Source organism: Stenella coeruleoalba (genome assembly GCF_951394435.1).
Source record: "Stenella coeruleoalba genome assembly, chromosome: 2".
Classification (NCBI taxonomy): Eukaryota; Metazoa; Chordata; class Mammalia; order Artiodactyla; family Delphinidae; genus Stenella; species Stenella coeruleoalba.
In genome coordinates, this window is record NC_137147.1 from 180,376,449 (window position 1) to 180,396,780 (window position 20,332).

General features: G+C 47.3%; 1 protein-coding gene across 21 annotated transcripts in view; it reads right to left on the bottom strand.

The window, feature by feature from the left end:
* The window catches only part of SVIL (supervillin), a 294,440-nt gene that overhangs the window by 186,018 nt on the left and 88,090 nt on the right, over positions 1-20,332 (bottom strand). Inside the window, exons 1-2 of one of the 21 annotated variants that reach the window (XM_079915224.1) lie at positions 8,305-8,325; positions 7,845-7,943 (exon numbers count right to left, since the gene is read on the bottom strand). The exons of 19 other annotated variants lie outside the window; for them this stretch is intronic. The gene's annotated coding sequence lies outside the window, so the exon portion shown is untranslated. Of the gene's footprint in view, positions 1-7,844; positions 7,944-8,304; positions 8,326-20,332 lie in introns of those variants that run through there. One more of the 21 variants, XM_079915223.1, reaches the window with a different exon arrangement.

Genomic DNA, 20,332 nt, shown 5'->3' on the forward strand with positions numbered 1-20,332 from the left:
AGATCTATTCTGCTTTTCTAATCTGGACTTGGGATTTCCTTTCACATCACCCCTCAATGTTACACTAACCAGATGCTTCTGCCTCTTTCCAGAAGACAGCCGTATTGAGACGTTACACTCTAGGCTTCTCCCAGGTCATCCATTCGGATATTTACCTTATTTCTTCCCAATGGTTCCAGACAAATCTTCTTTGTTTCCTTTTTTTTTTTTTTTTAAATCTCAGAGTTAAAACACACACGTGCCCACACACTGTCAAAGCCTCCGCCAAGACTGCTTAGTGTGGTTTTCTCCTTGGACGCGTCTACGATGACCTAAAGATGGATCACGTCTGGATTCCCAGAGGTCTGCTCAGTATTCACCATGATGATGTGCAATGTTAGACAACTGGGTCTGTCTGAAGCTCCGTCATTAATCCAGTCTGCTACTGTTTCTTGGTGAGATTCTATAACCCATTTTGAAACTGTCACTGACCCACCTGTAAAGCGAATGAAACCTATAATCTCCCTCTCCTGAAATATCCTGAAGCAAAACGGTAGCTATGATGGCTGTTCTGGAACAGGGATCAGCAAGCTGCAACCCCGGGGCCATATCTAGCCCACTGTCCATTTCTGTCAATAAAGTTTTATTGGCACACAGCCATGCTCACTCCTTTCCATATTCTATATGGCTGGTTTCCTGCCACAAGAGTTGAGTTGAATAGTTGTGACAGAGACAGTATGGCCCCCAAAGCCTGAAATATTTACCATCTAGCCCTTCACAGAAAGTCTGCCCACCTCTGCTTTAAAACCGACAGCTTAGAAGACAATGATTATGAATCCCACTCTGTGATTTTGCAAAGATGCTTCATTAGAATATCGTTTTTCTCAGGGTAGAAACGAAATGATAAAGTTACATGTAAAAGTGCTGGGACTCAGTAGGCAGTTAATACTTGTCCCTTCTGGTCGCCACGGTCCTTCTGGACCTTCGGTCTCTTCCTCTCTGCTCTGTTCTCCCTGCAGAGTTGGAATTTTCCTCCTCTTGGCATCACAAATTATTTCAATATTGGCTGTTCCGTCCTCTCATTATCTACACGCTTGTCTTTCTTCCCATCTAGAAGGTGGCTTTCTCTGGGAAGTACCATATCTGAGTTACCTTTGTTTCCCCAGGGCCTGGCACATGGCAAAAGCCTAGCAAAGATTTTTTTTTTTTTTTTTCAGGGAATAAGTGAGTCAAGAAATAGCAAATGAACACTAGAAGTATCTGTAATTCTAAAAGATGCCAGGCAAAGATCATTTATAATAGATTAGTATATAGTACCAGGCTCCCCAGACTAAGTGTCACAAACAACGAGCGCTTTGGTGGGCAGGGGGCTGGGGTGTCATGGATTAAGGCTACAGCTTGCTACCTAGGACAGCTGCTTTACTGACAAGGCAAAGGGCAAGTCAACACTCCTTCCCTGTATAGGTACAAGGAAGCTCCTAGAACCCAAGAAAGCAAAAGGGATTCCTGTTTACACCTAACAATTTACAAAAAAATTCTCCAACAAAACCTCTCATCTTTGAATGACAATGTAAAGTACGATATTCTCTGTCTACAACAAGAGCCTGAATTTAAGATTTCTAATCATAAGCGATACGCTTTAGCATCCAATAATTCCTTTGAAAAGATAGTTGTTTTGGTTTTTCATGGATTGAAATGAAGAGATTCATTTGTTTAAAAATGAATTTTAGAAATGAACTAGGCAGTGAGGGTATAATAGTGAAGAAATAAAGTTCTTGCCCTCACTTTACTGAAACAAATTAACTTAGAGAGAGCTTACAATTCATTCTGACAAGATTCTTCTCTGAGTTATTTATCGTCCATAAATTTTCCATTATATTTCGTAAATAACGAAGAGGGTCTCACATTTCCAAAGGAGAGACGGGTTTCCGCATTCGATTGTTTCCCATTGCTGCTGTGACAAATTACTATACACCTGGTGGCCTAAAGCAACTTTACTATCTTACAGCGCTAGAGGTTAGAAGTCTGAAATGGGTCTCACTGGCCTAAAGACCAAGGTGTCGGCAGGGCTGCACCTCTTCTGGAGGCTCCAGGGAGAATCCATGTCCTGGCCTTTTCAGTTTCTAGAGGCCACCTGCATCCTTGACTCACGGACCCTCCTTCATCTTCAAAGCAACAAAGCACAGAGACTTTATCACATGGCGTCATTCCGACACGCACTCTCCTGTGTCCCTCCATCACGTCAGAGGACCCCTGTGATTACATTGCACCCACCTGGATCATCTGTGATAATCTTCTCATCTCAAGGTCAGCTGAGACCTTCCTATTTGCCACGTAACCTAATATATGCATAGCTTCTGTGGATTAGAACATGAACCATGATTCTTTGGGGAGTCACGATTCTTCCTACCGCACACATCTTTGTAGCAATCAGTTCAACAAGCCCAGGTCACATGCATGACGCAGTGTGAAAGCTGGACACCACGACCGCTTACTAGAATGTTTCTCCTACCCTCGCGGTTCCCCGGCAGCTGCCAGAAGCGCGCCACCTCTGTGCCTCCACCAGCCCCTCCACAGTTGCCATTTCCTCTTCATCCAACCCTGCTCCATTCACCCCCTCAACGCTGCTAAGAATAAAACTGACTTTCCTCCCACCTGTGCCCCCTCCAAGTGAAGGGAGAACCATGCCCTTTCCTCCATCCTTCAGTTCTTGTGAGGGATCAAACCCCCTCTGTTACTGTTAATTACAGTAAACGTCATTCATATTTGATGCTCCCAGTCTACCTCCACCATGTCTTAATGCTCCACCTTCAACCCAGAGAACCCCAAAACACGCAAGCAAGAAGGCACCCCAGAGAGCAGCGTTTCCAGCCCCTTCAGTCTATTAGTGAAGAAATGCTTGTGATCCCAGCAGTGAAGCCAGAGTCTGCTTATCTGTAAGACGACAGGTCTAGAATCTCACCTGAGCCCTGCGTTTGTGACTCTGTATGTCGGAGGTAAGCTAAGTCACCGTTCCCTGGAGGAGTTACGTCCACAGGATGCAGCCAAGCAACTCTGAGTACGGAGAACAAGCTTTTGTCCCAACAGGGACAACTGCACACAGCAGAAGCCTCCAGAGCTGGGTGAGAATTCCAACGCCCTCCTTGCCCTCTGCTCCACCATGGTTCTCCCCCCATACTCAGGAAGAGGGGCCCAGGAGCTGATGGGAGCTGACGGGAGGCGTGGCCACCTCCTGGCAGTGGTTTTCACAGCCGCCCACGTGTAAAATGAAAAACACCTGGCCCCACAGGTGTGCGTGGGAACGCAGGGATTCTATCGCTCCACTAAACTTCTACCAAAGTCTCAAATGTGGTGATCAGCCCACACAGCACCGCCTCGGGAGAAAGGCTGCTGATAAAGCCACGAAGCTGCTTGAAGAAAGAAGGGCGACCCCGATCGACGTGCCCTGTCTCCCTCCGCATCAGGTGGGTCTTCCTTATTAAATACTTTGTTAGAAAAAACAGTAACCTAAAAGGAAAAGCACTGAGTGTAGGGCGGAAGTCTTAAGAATCAACAGTCAGAAAGCAAACACTTTCTAAACACCCGTGTGTGTGAGGGATGATGTCACAGGCCAGGGATCCAGTCCTGCCTTTATCAAAGTCTGTTCAGTGGAGACTGGTGTCGAAAACACACCACCTGGCACGAATACTCTTGAGATGAGTTTTGTCCAGGGCCCCCAGAAGTCCCTCTCCCAACAGGTGCACCTGACCTCCCTTGCTTCCTGGGGGAGGGCCCTGGTGACAGCTTCAGTGACCTGTCAGGTTCAGCCCATTGAGAAGGAAGGGGAAGGGCACTGCAGGCTGTAGGAACAGCGTGTGCGAGGTCGTGAGGTTGAGGCCGCGCCTGGCATTTTCAGAAGGCATGACTAGGACATGGGGCAACCGGGTGGGGATGGAAGCCTGCATCAGAGGGGGCTCTCTATGCCGGCTGAGACTAGATGTCAGCCCTGAGACTGCAGCCGGAGACTCAGGCGCTAAAAAGTGCCCTGAGCATCTCGGGAGGGTGACAGAGTCCAGTGCAAGTGGACAAGGGGAGGGAGAGACAAGGTGGTCGCGGCTGAGGCTCCTGACTCCCCAGCCTGCCGGTCATCACCTGCCAGGCTCGCCCCTCCAGAATCTTCCCAGGGCAGCACCAGGCTCTGCAGAGCTGCAACCCGGTGGACTTCCTGGAGGCGGGGGCGGGGCAGGGAGCAGGCAGGTGAAATTGGAAAGAGATGACATGGGGAGAACGGAGCTTATATAAGAGCGTGGAAGGGCTGGAGAGTGAGGCTCAGGGCACACGCAGCAGAGAAGGGAGGAGAAGCTGGCAGTAGGTGTGGGTCACAGAGTGAGGACTTCATAAGTAGTCGGTGATGATGAGACAGACTGTAGCTACCTTAGCACAGAGCCCGACAGGGGCAAGCGTGACCGTTTCTAAAGTGTCAGCCCAGGGGAGTGTGTGTGTGAGAGAGACCGAGACAGAGGGAGAGAGACAGAGAGAGAGACAAGAGTCAGAGAGACAGAGACAGGGCGAGAGACAAGAGTCAGAGCGACAGAGACAGAGAGACAGAGACAGGGCGAGAGACAGAGAGAGAAGGAGAAGCAGCAGAAGAGGAGGAGTGGGGGGAGGCGCCTGAGGCCTCGGTTCTATTTAATTAGTATCTCACGACCGGCTCAAAGGTTTCCCCCCGCTGACCAGAAGGCAACTCCTACTGCGCCTGTGGTTGAAGCCTTGGACCTACGGTGTCCTTTCCAGGTAAACTCACGTGGCACAGAGGTTCTAGAAGAGTCTGCCTCCTGCCCTCCTCCTTGTGACCTCCCAGGAGGGCGCGCCAACAACCAAAACGGGCCCTCAGGGCAGCTCCTCAAAGGTGTTACTCGCTTGGACTTTCCATCCACCAGACTCCCGACCGGCTGCAAACCACATTCCACGCTGCCTGCGCTCCTTTACTCACTTCAACAGAGGCGGGGCGGGGCCCGAGCCGCCTGAACCCCCATCAGGGACAGACACTGCCGCCACGTGACCCAACCACAGGCTTCCTCTCAGACCCGAGGGCAAGGCTCCACTGTGACAACCAGCACACGCCCTTCCTGCCTTCGCCTCTCCCCCCAACTACAGCCCATCCATCAGAGACGCTTCCTGGGAGGGGCTGGTGAACACAGCAAGCACGGGCCCCACCAGACACAGCGCTGCCTCTCAGCCCCGCTTCCCTTCCACATCACGCCTGCAGGCATCCTGGAATCGCCCTCAGGAGCTGAGGGCTTAACCCGTGGTCGCCAAGGCAGTGGCAACACAGCGCACGCCTCCCCAGCCCCTGCGAGGGGACCAAGCACCAGTGAGCACAGACCACAGACCAGCGGCCAGTGAGGAGAGCAGCCGCTGTGTCAGCCCAGCAAGAAGTTCACGGATGAAGGGACGGTCCTGCTGCCCCTAAGGCATGTGGGTCAGGAAGATGCAAATCGGTAGCTCGTTCAGTAAATGTTCATCAAGCGCCTTCCTTGTACCAGACACTGTTCCAGGTGCCCGGCGTCAAGTGCAGGCAAAACGGAAAGAAATCCTCTTCCTCACTGAGTTAATATTCCAGTGGTCAGAGAGGAAACACCTCTTCCCACGTACTTAGTGAAAGGAACCAAAGCAATGACACCAGGCGAGGACCGAGTGGTGCTCATACGGAAGGAAAGAGGACAAAATACTTTCTGCTGGAATAAGGGAGGCTTGAGGAGGAAGCAGGGGCAGAAGAACCTTGTTAAAACACAAATATGCCTTCAGAGGCTCAAACATATAGACATCTTCAAAACAGACGACCGCACTGCGCTTTCCCTTGTCTGTATGGGCCCCTGCCCCGCCATTCCCCAGCAGACACTAGCGGTTCAAGGGCGGCAGAGCAGGTGGGGTTCAAAGGTCACGTTAAGGTCCTCGTAACAGTCAGGTTTATAATCGACTCCCAGCCCAGCCACACCGACACACCCGCTTCTGACAGCTTGTCATCTATCACCTTGTCTCACTGCCCACCTGGGTGGACCCGAATTGTCATGCACCCCGATCCACCCCGCTCCCCAGGGCACTCTGGGCTCCCCAGCTGCACCCCGAGGCCCACGTCACACAGAAGAACACCCGCAGAGTCATTCTCTCCCTGGGCAGCCTTTCAGGAAATACGCTCAAGAATCAGAGGTTAAAGAAAATTACCTTTCAGTAGCTGTGCAGTAATCTAGTTGAATATTTTGCTCAATTTTTTTTAATTATTATTTTTTAAGTTATTGTTTATGTTTGGCTGCACTGGGTCTTCGCTGCTGCGCGAGCTTTCTGTAGTTGCAGAGAGCGGGGGCTAGTGTTCGTTGGGGTGCGCGGGCTTCTCATTGCAGTGGCTTCTCTTGTTGCTGAGCATGGGCTCTGGGCATGCGGGCTTCAGTGGTTGCAGCACGTGGGCTCAGTAGTTGTGGCTCACGGGCTCTAGAGCACAGGCTCAGCAGTTGTGGCGCACGGGCTTAGTGGCTCCGCGGCATGTGGGATCTTCCCGGACCAGGGCTCGAACCCGTGTCCCCTGCGTTGGCAGGCGGATTCTTAACCACGGCGCCACCAGGGAAGCCCCTATTTTTTTTTTTTTTTGGCTGTGCCACGTGGCATGCAGGATCCTAGTTCCCTGACCCGGGATGGAACCTGTGCCCCCTGCGTCGGAAGCATGGAGTCTTAACCACTGGACCACCAGGGAAGTCCCTATATTTGCTTAATTTTTAAAATATGTGAATTTAACAAAACACACACACACACACAGACCACGTTGCTTCCTTTGGGCCATCAGTTGAGAAACTGCAGAATTCCTTTTGTTTGGTACCTAGAAAACCTTGTCCCAAATCCAGCCAGGCTCCTTTCCTGGAACATCCTTGTCAGACAGATGTGCAGTTTCTATAGAAATACCTCCATCAACAGAGGTCCTCCTCCAGGCAGGGCAGCCTGTTCACTAGACAGTCAGAGGTTCAAAAATTCTCCGGATATTTCTTTACACCCTCAGCCCATGGGCCCTAAAATTGATTTGGCTTAAAAAAATGTAGATCGATATTAATTTAAAGATGATTTCTTTTTAGCTATAAATCCAATCATTAAGCAGAGCGAAGAGGGGGAAAATAAACGGACGCGCCGAGAGCAGGAACTGTCACTGTTCATAAGGACCAAATACCGCCAAGAGAGTTTGGAAAGACAAGCTTTCGGGAAACAGTAAGTGAGCTAACGGTGGTCCTGAGTTTTTGCTGTGAGTTCTGGGAAACGGGAACGAGGGCATCCAGCGAGGACTTCTGGCCTGGAGAGGATACCCAGCTTGAGGATGAGGGGGCTGGGGGAGGGGGCTGCTCCTGGGGTCCAGCCAAAGACAGGGTGGGTCTGGGGCAGGGGGCGGCAGCCGTCGTGGGCCTTAAGTGCCCTGCATCTGGGGAAAGTGTAAGGCAGCTGCTGGTGATTATGTTTGATCAAATCTATGTGTGATTAAAATGAGTCCCTACCCTTTAGCTGTCTTTCGCTAACTTCTATCTTGGAAATTCTCGCATTCTCTCTCTACATGTGGGCATGTCACACAGACCAAGCCTGGGAGACCTGCCCAGGGATGCAGTCTAAGAAAAACAGTAAATTACTCAGCTGGGTCCCACCTTCATGCTCCGGTATACCTACCTGGAAAGCTTATTTTAAAGCAATATGCTAAGCTTTGTTTAAAAAAACAAATCCCACAAGTAATGAGAATAGTACGAGTTGGTTTTTGGTGACAGCGAACATCCAGGACTCCTGGTTACCTGTGTGCTGCCCTTGCAGCCGGTCGACACACAGCATCGCAAACACACTGTGGAATGATCAATACCTACTTTCTATTCTGTGGCTCGAAACTCAAAAAGAATTCATCGTCCCTTCCTGGGCTTCTGCTTTAGTTTCAGGAAACGACCAGTCTCCAGTGTAGCTAGAACCTGAAATATATATATATATATTTTTAATTGTACGATGTAACTTCTAAAGCTGAGGCATACATACGTGAGATGGAATAAATTCATTTGCCTTAAGTTAACCTCTGAGGACACCGGACTTCCCCCGACTTTATCAATATCCCTCACTCATAAGGCCTCGCACAGCGGGAAGTGAAACTGATAATTTCTGTAACAGTTTTTTTCTACTTGACCATTTTGACCACGACTCAAATTGCCTTGATGAACCTGACTTAACTCGAAACATTTGCCTTCAGCTACTGTAAACAACCAAGTTACGCCCGATTTCAGCAACAAGGAGTTCCCTTTCTTTCTCACTAACCACGTCACCGTTGTGACAACTTACGTCAAAAAGCATCACAAGCTGTTCACCCGCATACGCAGGCGACCCAACACCCAGAGACCAGAGGGGAGCGAAGAGGGTCAGTTAAGCTTTCTTCATCTTGATAAGAGGGAGCAAATCGAATTTTAACGGATGAACAAACTCCTATCCCCCATGGATGCACTGAAAATCTCCCAGATCTGGACTTAAAATTAAAAGTGCTGCCGTTTTTAACCACGCAGCATCCGCTAATTCAGTCTGTGGCTGCCTCACTGCGGTGAGCGAGCACATCTGCTCCTCCCTGCTGATGTCTGGTGGCTTTGTTCTCTGGACCTGGCTCACTGCAACTTCAGAAGCCAGAGGGCACCAGCACTCCCGGGTGACTGAATACGAGGTGCAGTGTGGCAGGGACAACCCTGCCTCTGAAAACGCATCCAGAACCCGGTTGTGTGTCCTTCCCAGCTTTCTTTATTTACGCCAGACTCCCTGGGATCTCGATCTGCCCTGCTGGCCGCAGGAAAAGCAATGTCCTTCCAGCTTTCCTTGCACCTCCCGCTGCTTCTCTTAGCCAGAACTTTGCCTTAGTATGTTTCTTCCTGTTTACAGTAGCAACTAAAGGCATTTAAGTGCCGCAGTGCACACAGAACTGTGCTACCAGGATGAGAAGCTCTTTTTATATAACTGTCTACCTACAGAGATGTCCCCGGTAACATGAAGCCAAAACTCTCTCCAAACTCTAAAGTACAGAGATGCTCCGTTGCCAGGATATACTGGGCAGGATATATCAAAGTATATCAAAACACGTGTACTCAATGGGTTACTATTATTGTTATTAATGGCAGTCACCAGAACAGATCAATGTGAAAAAGAGAAAGATATTAAGATTACAACAGATAGGCAAACACTTATGAGATAACACAATTGAAAAAAGCAGAATTTAAAATTGTTCCAAAGTGCTAATTACAACTCTACCAGAAGTATCATCACATATGGATGTAGCTATGGAAATTATTATATAGAGATATACATTTATGCATCTTATAATTATATATAGATATCTACAAATCTACATTTAGCACAAATAAACTACAAGAAAGAGTTGGTTGATGATTATTAAATTCTAGGACTCTCAGAACAGTGATAAAGCTGTTCCCAGGCTTAAAGTCTGCAACACGGGGGCTTCCTGGTGGCGCAGTGGTTAAGAATCCGCCTGCCAATGCAGGGGACACGGGTTTGAGCCCTGGTCTGGGAAGATCTCACCTGCCGCGGAGCAACTAAGCCCGTGCGCCACAACTACTGAGCCTGCGCTCTAGAGCCCGAGAGCCACAACTACTGAGCCCGCGTGCTGCAACTACTGAAGCCTGCACGCCTAGAGCCCGTGCTCCGCAACAAGAGAAGCCACCGCAATGAGAAGCCCGCGCACCGCAACGAAGAGCAGTCCCTGCTCTTTGCACCTAGAGAAAGCCCACACGTGAAGACCCAACGCGGCCAAATATAAATAAAAAACTTAAAAAGTATGCAACATTTCAGAATCACAGAGTCTTGTCACCAGAAGGGACATTAGCTCAACCTTTTCATTTCACAGATTAGTAAATTATACCAAAAGAAGTTAAGTGACTTATCCATGGTCATAAACCTACTTCCTGGCAGAACTGAGACCAGCATGGGGAGGTCCCCACTCATGAATCTGCCTTCTCTTCAGAACACACTGCAATGGACTCGTGCAAATAAATCAGGGGGTCCCGGTTATCTGAGCGGTCACTGTCCAAAAACCCACGTGGTTAGGAGCTTTTTTAGGGAAGCACACCTTCAAAACTCTACGGTATTTCCTAATATCAAGTCATTTAAATGACTTGAATTCCCACTCAAAATTCCATCCTTGTTCACTGTCAGCATCTTTCCTGATTGCAAATCTTGCCCTCCGAACACAGAATTTCACAAGGTTAATCAAAACGGCATTAGAGAACTTCCCCAATAACAAGTGAAACAAGGGCAAGTGGGGACTGAGAAGGTGGATGTAGCAACAATCTTTAAGAAAAACATTTTAAGTTGGTGGTGAGACAGGGATTTCAATACAGAAAGAGTTTAAGAGTAAGGAATCTAAAGGGCCCAAAGGAAAATGACTAGGACCTCAAATATTCCTGTAAAACGGACCATCTTGAAGATGTGATGTCAATGGCAAATGGGATTTAAAAAGTACCACGATATACTACCATACAATTTTGTCTAAAAATGTATTCCTCTCCAATCAATCAATCCTTGATTTTTGCATTGCTCATTCTAGGAGTTAGCCATGGTCAAAATGATCTTCTAAATTGTGTTAAATATAAACTAAAAGAATTATTTTCATGATATTCAGAGTTTTGGGCAAGATAAAGTCCCAAAGCTTTTAAAAATTGTATTATGAAATTTTGGTCCCCATTTAAGTGGATTCAATTTAAATGGCCTTTTTCTGGCTCTAATTATCCTCAGATAGCAAGCACCTGCTGTAGACTCTTCAGAAGTAATTTCTTAAAGTATAAACCAGTAATACGCTGGGCATTTATCTCATTTCAAGCCAAGTACACATTTTAGGAGCAGGAACTTTAGATCCAGAATATGAGATATCAGGGGACAGTGTGTTTTTAGTTTGTCCCTCTGCCATAAAAAATAATGCATTTTATATTTTATTTTATACAAAATTAAAAGGTTACAAAATTACAAATGACTATATTTGTCTCAATTCCTTTAAAAAGTGCGAAAGTGTAATAACGTATTTACCATTCTGAATTACATAATTAAATTTTACACCCTATTTTATTTGAACATAACCATGAAAAAAGCTACATAAGGTTCTTAATAGTGGTTCATTTGCATACTGTGATTGGTTCTATCACCTGCAATTATCTGTGGTTCTGTACAATTCCTGGTCTGAACTTCACCTGAGAACAATCAAGTTGGCTGAGTTCTCCTGTGCCCAAAATGTTTATTACGCGAAAATGGTTGCTATTCAGGGCTGTTTAACATTCACTCAGATAATAAAAGGGCTTCTAGTATCATGAAAACACAAGGTTTCATTTTAGAAGCATCAATTATTCAGTGGAACGTTTTCTTCTAGAAGAATAAAGAAAGAAAGAGAATCTTTTTTTCCATTAAATAAAACTACAATGTTCTATAGTAGAAAGATGTTTTTTTCTTTTATTTTCCAAATCCGTAACAATATTAAGCATCTAAATAATCAATGACAAACACACCTTAAAGTATGTGGGATAATCAATTTGAACGATTCCCTTCTTGGAAAGTTTCTAGCTGCTGTGACCGAAATAATAAACAATTCATGAGGCAGTTTGTTTACTAATCCTGTCTCAAAGGTCAAGGTCAAAATTATTGACTCAGCCTTGTTGTCAAATTTACTTTGCAAATGAGTACGAACGTATGACTCAGGATTAAGATGTGACTACAGCTTCCTTCCAGGAAGGACCACAAAGCTCCCAGTTCCCACAGCCATCAGAGGCTGAAGAACAAAGGTGGGGCTTGAATTATTTCACCGCTGCGGTCTAAGAACAGTACAAAGAAAACTGCTCAAAATCACCTTCCCAAATACTTGAGACTCACGCTAAATCAATCAGATAAGCCCTCTGCTCTGGTCCCCCTTCCTGGAGTGGAAGCAGTGAACTAGTGGAAATTCAAGGACCAAGGGAATCCCTGCTCTACTGACTCAGGTAAGTTACTGCCAACCTCAGGGGAGAAGTCTGCCTGTTTTACTGCTCTAAACAGGAAGTGTTTGTGCAGGGAAGCTTGACCAAACCATAGGAAACAGGAAACCATGGACTGGGCTCCTCATTTTCGGCCAACTGACTTAGAAGCAGGTGTTTGTCAACATTAAAACTGCCTTTAGAAGGAAATGCACCACTAAACTTCCTATCAGCCCTAAGAGATGACGTCACGAAGATGCTAATAAACGTGACTAACCCTCCCCTGTCTGCTCAGCATCTTCCAGCCACAAGGGAGGGAGCATCCCCACACTCTCTAAGCAGGGGGACCAGGTGGGCTCAGGAATCCCACAGATTGCCTTGAAACGCTTCCTAGCTGGGGCACGTTTCCTCATCTTGCCAAACCTCTTTACTCCTCTGTAAAATGGCTACAGGAGCAAAGTCGTAAGATTCTTACTGGCTTTAAAGTGTCAAGTGTGTGACACAGTGCTTTGGACACAGAATGTTCAGATGCTTCATTATTCTTCTTTTTCCTGCTACATACAAAATAGAGTACCTTTCTACATTCTCTTGGGAGAAGCTGCCTTCGATACTGAATATTTTCTCGACTTAGAGCTGATCCTTTCCACCCAAAACTGTGACTGGGAATGTCTTTTATTACTGTGAAAATACAGAAAAAGTAATACTTCAGAATGCAGCATTCTAAAATCCTTTTCTCTAAGTTACTCCAGAAGAGAAAGGACCCTTACGATTTGGGTTTAATGATCACTAACGCTGACATAGCATCAGGCACTGCTTTCCATACGTTAACTCATTTAAAATCCATCATATCCCCATTTTACAGATCAGGAAACTGAGAAGCAACTTGTCCACATGCCAGAGCCACACAGGACCTCTGTGCTGTGTATTGATTTGGGGGGATTTGGGGAGGAAGAGTAGGGAGGGAAGAAGGAGGAAAAAAAGCAAAACAGTCTAGAATATTCTTCCCCCCTCCAAGACACAAACATAGCAAAGAAGACTTTAATTGTGAAGACATCAAATACCTTCCCACTGGCTAGTTCTTCAAATAGAAATGCTTGATTTCTTATTTAAGTATTTTCCTAGGGATACTTGCAGAAACAGGAGGAAAGAGAGGGCTGGTTACCAAGCAGAATGGTGTCAGGTAGCAGCATAGAGAGAGGGACCCCTGCAGGGCTCTCAAGGTAGGAGGGTGAGAGGGGATTGTTCTAGACCTTACTGACATCTAGCACCAAATGGCTATGGTTCATCGCAACTGCACACACACAGGACACCTGTGAATTCCAGCCCGTCCTCCCACCGCTAGAAACCGTCCCCAACGCATTCTTCTTAAATATGACGCTTTCAAATGTGAGAAAAGCCAGAGGAGCGGGAGTTGCTACTGCAAGAAGTATGGGTACATATGCACGTGGCCTGTGCAAGGTCATTACCAGCATTAGTCAAATCTCCACTCATCATTCAACATGATCCCCATTTTAGAGGCACGCTCAAGGGATGGAGCGTTTTGCCCCAAGCCACCGCAGACTGACTGATAAATTCCAGCTTCTAGACGCTATGATGGACTGAGGAGTCCAGTGAGGTTTCTGAAAGGCAATCATCTCCCCGCATCGCACAGAGACACCCCTGGGAATGAAGACGGGTGAACAGTGCACCCCAGTAAGAAGAGGTATACCTACGTAAACAAGGATGGGAACAACAAACATTAATAGTTACAGTTGCTTCGTTAAGTGTTTTGCAAAACACGATTTAATGCTGTCTTTATATAACCACAGGGGAAAAGGGAAACTAAAGAAGAATTTGGAACGTGTGGGAAGCCTCGAGGTGAGAGGTTGACATGAACTGCACAACGTTAGGGACAGAAACGTAAGGAAACTGAGCTTTTGGAAGTAACTGTGGATTCAGAAGAAGAGACGGCAAAAGGGAGAGAGAGGACCAAGGAGCCACTGCAGAGCCAGGCGCCTCTCTCTCCTGCAAATAACCGCACTGCTCGTGGCGTTTCTGAGGCCAGCAGTTAGGAAACTACTGCATCAGAGTCGGGGGCTCAGAGCACACTTTCCGCTAGACGGTGGGCCCCTGGATTCCACAAAGTGAAGAGAGATTAGGAATGAAGACGCAGCAAAAACCAGGGGGGCCTCAGCAGCCAAGCTCCTTAGAATGTTAATTTAAAATTAAATTAACTCATTTAAAATGCTAATTTGTCATTTCAGAGGGTGAATAAGCTTGATGTCCCCCACGAGAAAACCCCGGTGCCTGAATCATCTCACTCCCCCCCAAAGGAGGCAAACTTTGAAGGGAAATAAATCCCATCGCTTGTGTTTAAAAAGCTGTTCAGGTGGCAAGGGGTGGACAGTGGAATCACATCCATGTGAGCAAATGAAAAGTTGCCTGAAGTTTCCCTCAAGCTCCGTCTCAGGATCAAGGCGGACAGAAAAAGGGTCGTTAACAGGCGATAAGGTGGGGAGGCGTCCGGCGCCCGTTGGCTGCACCATTTAAGCCAACGGGAGCCAGCCCGGCTGGAAAAGCAGTCATCAAACGACACCGCGAGACCACGGATTTGGAAGCGCTCAAGACGGATCTGAACAACTGGCGGGTGGGCAGGACTGCGTCTGAGAGCTGAATACAAGAACGGATTTTAATAACTGAACAACGGCTATGGTTTTAATGACAGGGCCGGACGGGCTGAGGCCAAACCGACCGAGGGTTTTTTCAGCCCGATTTGCTAGACTTTTTAGCGAGTGGTATTGGTGGAGGTGGGAACACTGGACGGGAAGCCAAGCAGGGCCAAATCTCCGGGCAGGAGAACGGGAGACGGTTCAAGTCCAGGCCTCGGTGTACCTGGGGTCAGGGGCACCTGCTGCGCTGTTTCCTCTGGGTACGTCGGCGGGTGAAAGTGCTAGTCTGTGAAGAGAAGACACCAAACCAAATGAACAGTGGTTTGGGCTCGAAACCCTCCCTTTAGACAAATCAGAAACTGGAGAGTGATTTTCAAAGTTTACACTGATGGCGTCTGAGTGACCAGGCAAAGATGAAGGGAGATTTCCAAACTCAGGGGAGAACCGCTGTTTTTCTTCAAAAAGGAAAAAGAAGAAAAAGAGGACACGATGAAGAATATAAACACAGATAAAGGAAATTAATTCGCCTAAAATAAAGAGGGGCTCAAAATGTCGGCTTCTTTAGCAGATATTTGACCAAGACGGAGTGCTCACCGCATAAGACAAACTGCTGAAATCAAAAGCAATCAAAAGGAGAGCTGGATGAAGGCGGGTCTTGAGGGGACGTCCGAGCTCTACCTTCGTCTGTGTGGGCTGGAAATTCACGGTAAAATGAAGGTCATCCTCGGTCACGTTTTTCACGGAGAGAAAGCCCTGGGATGAGTATTTTCCCCGAACACTCTAACCACCACATGACCCCAGAGGCACCTTCTCACCGAGGAGACATACCTGCATAATCTTTCTGCCAACAGGAGCCTAGGAATGCCACAGGAAGAGCTCGGGGCACCTGCTCCGTGAACCCCCTGCCGCAGCCTATAAAGCAGGGAGGAAATGCATACTATCTCCACGCCTTCTGGAAGACAGCCTCTGCCTGCTACTCTGTACCGCCCTCAGCCCCGATCATAAGTGCCTCCTTCTTGGCTATTCGGATACTTACATAAACGCAAGCTGGAGAAGCGCTCTAACTGGGCCCACGAAATCCCAAGGCTCCAACAAGCAGCAGGTCCCCCTGGCGCTGCCGTTTTCCTCTTCTCTAGCCTCCATCCCTCTAACACCAGGTGCCCTAACAACAGCAGGCCCGTCTTCCTCCTCTCTCCCACCATCACGCCCCCCCACGACCCCTCACTGCAAGGATGGACCCTGCATGGCAGCCCAGCCCTCTGGGTACAGCCATGGGTGCATGACCCAGGCCAAAGGGACTGCTTTCACAGGACTTGATTAAGCAGCACAGGAAGAAAGAGGGTCTTTCTTCTTTCTTTTTGGGTCGAAGCTGTAAGAACTGCCAGCAGCCATGTTTCAGGCCCATCCCCCGGAGGGCACCTGAGCCTCGTCTGAAGCCAGGTTCACCCTTGCATTTCCCTAGTTTATAAGCCAACAAACTCCATGTTTTGCTTAAGCTAGTTTGAGCTGGGGGGGCGGGGAGATGTGTAACCCCCAATGTTCCTCAAGAAACATAAGACTGTTGCTTTTTTTTAATAGGAAAGAGAAAAATCTTATATCTAATAATATAACCAGCTACCATTTCCCATCCAGAAAGGTTCTCCACATTTCAACAGAAAATAATTGTTCTCAAATACACTCGTGAAACAGTCACTTATTTTAGGCAGAAAATTGTTCGAACTTGATGCTTGAAACCTTAAAATTAAATGGTTTAATTTATTATAAGGCTCCAAGTTATCTTTTCCTACATTGTGACGTTCTAATAAATTTGAAGGATTATGTAAAATAGTTTTTAAAGAATTCTGTCAGACAGGATGTGGCGGCATTTTGAAAAACGAGCCACGGTGTTTCCCAGGGAACTGTCCCAGGCTAACGCCTCATAAAGAAAGGATAGAGCAAGTGCTACTTTTGGAATAAATGTCCCATCAAAACCGGAAAAGCTCCTGAAAGAAAAAAACCGCACACCCAACAGCACAAGCAGACGTCTTCTGTCTCCCTGTGGCACTCAGACATCCCGGAGGAACCTGAACCAAAACCATCCCTTGGAGACCAGGGGCAGAGACAGTGAGCTCCCCGCTGGATTCTGCAGGAGGTGAACTCCTGGATGGGATGGTCCACGGAGCAGCCGCCCACTGCAGGCTCAAGCTTCTGCACTTATCCCATCACTCACTCCCTGGACCCCGAGGGAACTACAGCCAGAATCGGGATGTTAGCTCCGATCACAAGTTGATGAGGTTGATCATATGGGGCAGGAATAATCAATGAAGTTATTCCACTTCATAAATAAGGCCACCCTAATGGGCATCAGTCCAAGATATATTATGGTGACAGTGATAAGAAATCCCTAAACTGACAAAGCTCACAGACCTTTGATCTTTCATGACTTTCCAATGTATTGTCTGTGGACAATCTGACCACCAGACCCATCCCCGGCTCTGAGTGGCTCCTGTCCCTGGTGCAAACCTTCAACTCGCAGCCCGACGCTGACACATTGTTTTCTGCATGTCTGCCCTTCTGGAAGGGCCCAAAACTCTAGAGAAGCAGGGATGGAGTCTCCCTGATCTTGCTTCGCGGCACAGATTCTGAGGAATTTGACAGGCTGCCTAACAAATAAATGTTCATTAAATGGATAAACATTTACCTTCACTTTGCTGTTTAAAAAGAAAAAAAAAAAAACCAAAACCAAAAGAAATTCCAAACTTGGATCTTAGGATCTCAATCAAGATACTCCCAAAATATGAGGGGGCCCAATACAGACTTAGGGGTAATGTGAAATAATCTAGGTGTTTATTTTTAATACAGGAAAGAGCATAGTTTTTGTTAAAAAAATAATAATAATAAAAAAACAAAGAAAAAATTTCTAACTTTAAAACAGACCCAGGATTCTTCCCCCACTTGCATGTTTTTTTATCAGTCTTTTAAAATTTCTCTGGGTTCAGTTATTGAAGGTCCTAACACTGGATTTGAAAGTAACTCAGGTCAATTCAGGGTCAAATACCAGAGACTGAGCACACTCCCTGCACAGGCTGTCTCTGCTGATAGGGAACTGTCAGCCCTCAGCCATCAACACCACCTGTTGTCAGAAACCCCCCCTCTTGAAAATCGCTTCTTCCACCCCAAATGCATTCCTGTTCTCCACTCATGTGCCCTCCATTCATGACGAGTGAAGCAGAGAAAGGGCAGGAGGACAGAACAAAGGCCCCTCTGTTGGCCAGTCCTCAGGGTGCTCCAGCACCTACCGGGGCTCTGGGCTCAGAACAAAGAGCCCAGCGATGGGCCAGTGGGGCGGACATGTGGCCCTGGGCAGGTGACCTCTGCTAGGGGAAGGGTCCAGACGTTGGTGGCCTCAAAGAGGTAGAGGGAAGCATCAGTGGGCAATCACTGGATCCACCTGCAAATAACAGAGTCCTAAAACATGGGATGTTGCCCATCCCATCTGGAATGCCTCAGCAGCCCTGAAAAACAGTCCATTCAGTGGAAAATGCCAAGTCTCTACGGGGAGGTAACTGTCAGATGTGTCCTTGACCTGGGTGTTTATTGCTTTAGACTGAATGTTTTGTCCCCCACAAATTCATATGTTGAAACCTAACCCCCAATGTGAAAGTATTAGGAGGTGGGGTTTGGGAGTTGAGTAGGTCATGAGGGTGGAGCCCTCACAAATGGGATTAGTGCCCTGATAAGAGACACCAGAGAGCTTTCTGGCCCCTTCCACCATGTGAGAACACGAGGAAAAGACAGCTAGCCATCTATGAGCCTGGAAGCGGGTCTTCACTAGACGCCAGATACGCCAGCACCTTGACCTTGAGCTTCCAGCCTCCAGGACTGCAAGAAACACATCTGTTATTTAGGCACCCAGTCTATGGTGTGCTGTTATAGCAGCCCAAACAGTCTAAGACATTTATCAATACAGAAGTTCACTGCTATTTCTTACTTCTGTGGGCTGGGCATGCCCACATTTTACCCCTAAACTGCAACCACTCTTCTCTCAACCAAATCTGTGAATTCCTATTAAGTTTTCCAGTCCACAGAGCTCACGCCACTCTGCAAATCCATAGCATCTCACAAGTGTGTGTGCGTGTTCACTTAGGAACTGAGCATGCACTAACAGGTGACAGAAAATATGCTGTTTTACCATATTTTGGAAATGTTTACACCATGTCTGCCTCACTAGCAGGGATTATTTTCTCTCTCTTTTTTTTTAATCTCCAAAGCACCTAATACAGGCCCTCATATAGAGTAGGTTCTCAATTATTTGTTCCCCAAATTCCATCTAGAATTTAATTTCTTTGGTTATTGATCATTTCCCCCCAGTTGTTCATTTCACCCACAACCAAGAAAACCATTTACTGGTGAAACAGAAAAATGAACTATTGTTCACTTTTATTTGAGGGAATAATCCTGGGACACAAACTCTTCCAATAACAAAGCCAGGATAGCAGATGCAACAACTGAATAATATTACCCTGGAGACTCAATCATTCATCCACAAAATACTCAGCTTTGGAGGGACAGTAACAAATGCACTGCCTCTGTCTTGGGAAGGGATGGGAGGGAAGAAGATGTATGAACAAAAGTACACTGAAGTTCCACACGTGCAGTGAACGTATACACACAGGGCTCTTGCACACACAGCCGGTGCCACCAACAATGCTCTTCATGGTATGACTGCTCCTTAGATTTCAGATTGTGGTTCAGATGACACCTCCTCCAAGAAGCCCTCCCTGACCACCAGTGTAAAGTAGGTTTCTCCCCCCACCCCCAACCCATTTTCCACACAGCACCCTTCTGAGCACCTAGCACACTTGTAAGCCTGGATTTCTTGGTCCACTGCTCATGTCTGTCTCCCCTTCCAGTCTGAAAACTCCAGGAGGGTAGGGACACCTTGTTCTTTGCATCCCTGCTCAGAGAAGGGGTGTGTGTGACCAGTGGACGCTGTGAGGATCCATGTGCCAGGATGGCCAATCCCACCGCCAAGGTCAAAGGTGGAGGAAGTTGGAAAAGCTGTCCTAAATCACAGAGGAAGTTCATGGGAGCAAAGCATCACCCCCCACGAGCAGAGGAGACGGGCAGGCCTCAGGGGGAAATCCTGCTCCCTCCTTTTACTCACATAAAATGGGTACAGCCACTGCCAATGGGGTTGTGTCAGCTCCCCTGGCACAGTGCCCGGTACCCAGGACTCGAGCAATTACTGCCACTTCTTCCTCTCTCCTCCGGAGCCAGGTGATTTGGAAAAAAACACATACATACAAAGCACGAAATCCTCCTTGGCACAATTTAATGGACCGACGTCCCTGGCGAGGGTGGGAGCCGGGTGGGGGAGAGGTAGGCAGAAAAGAGCGAGGAGGGTTATGTGATCAGAACGTAAGGTCGAGCTCACACTGAATTAGGACTGAACCCCTCCCTGGTCGTTCGGGTAACTGCTCAATTTCATCGCTTCCTCCATCAGCAAAGATAACCCAGAGTGACTCAAGGCCTGGCCTCCTAAACCAAAAGACATGCGCAGATACCTCTCAGGAGCCCTCAGGGGTGCTACTTTAGCTTTTAATACATTTAAGGAAGCAATTTTTTAAAAGTTACCCTTCGTTTATACACTGGTGTTATATTTAAGTTGAGATGCTTGCAGTGAATCTGTTTAAACCATGTCCATGTGGTACCAATTTTAAACACATTAATACCTTTTGAAACGTCAGG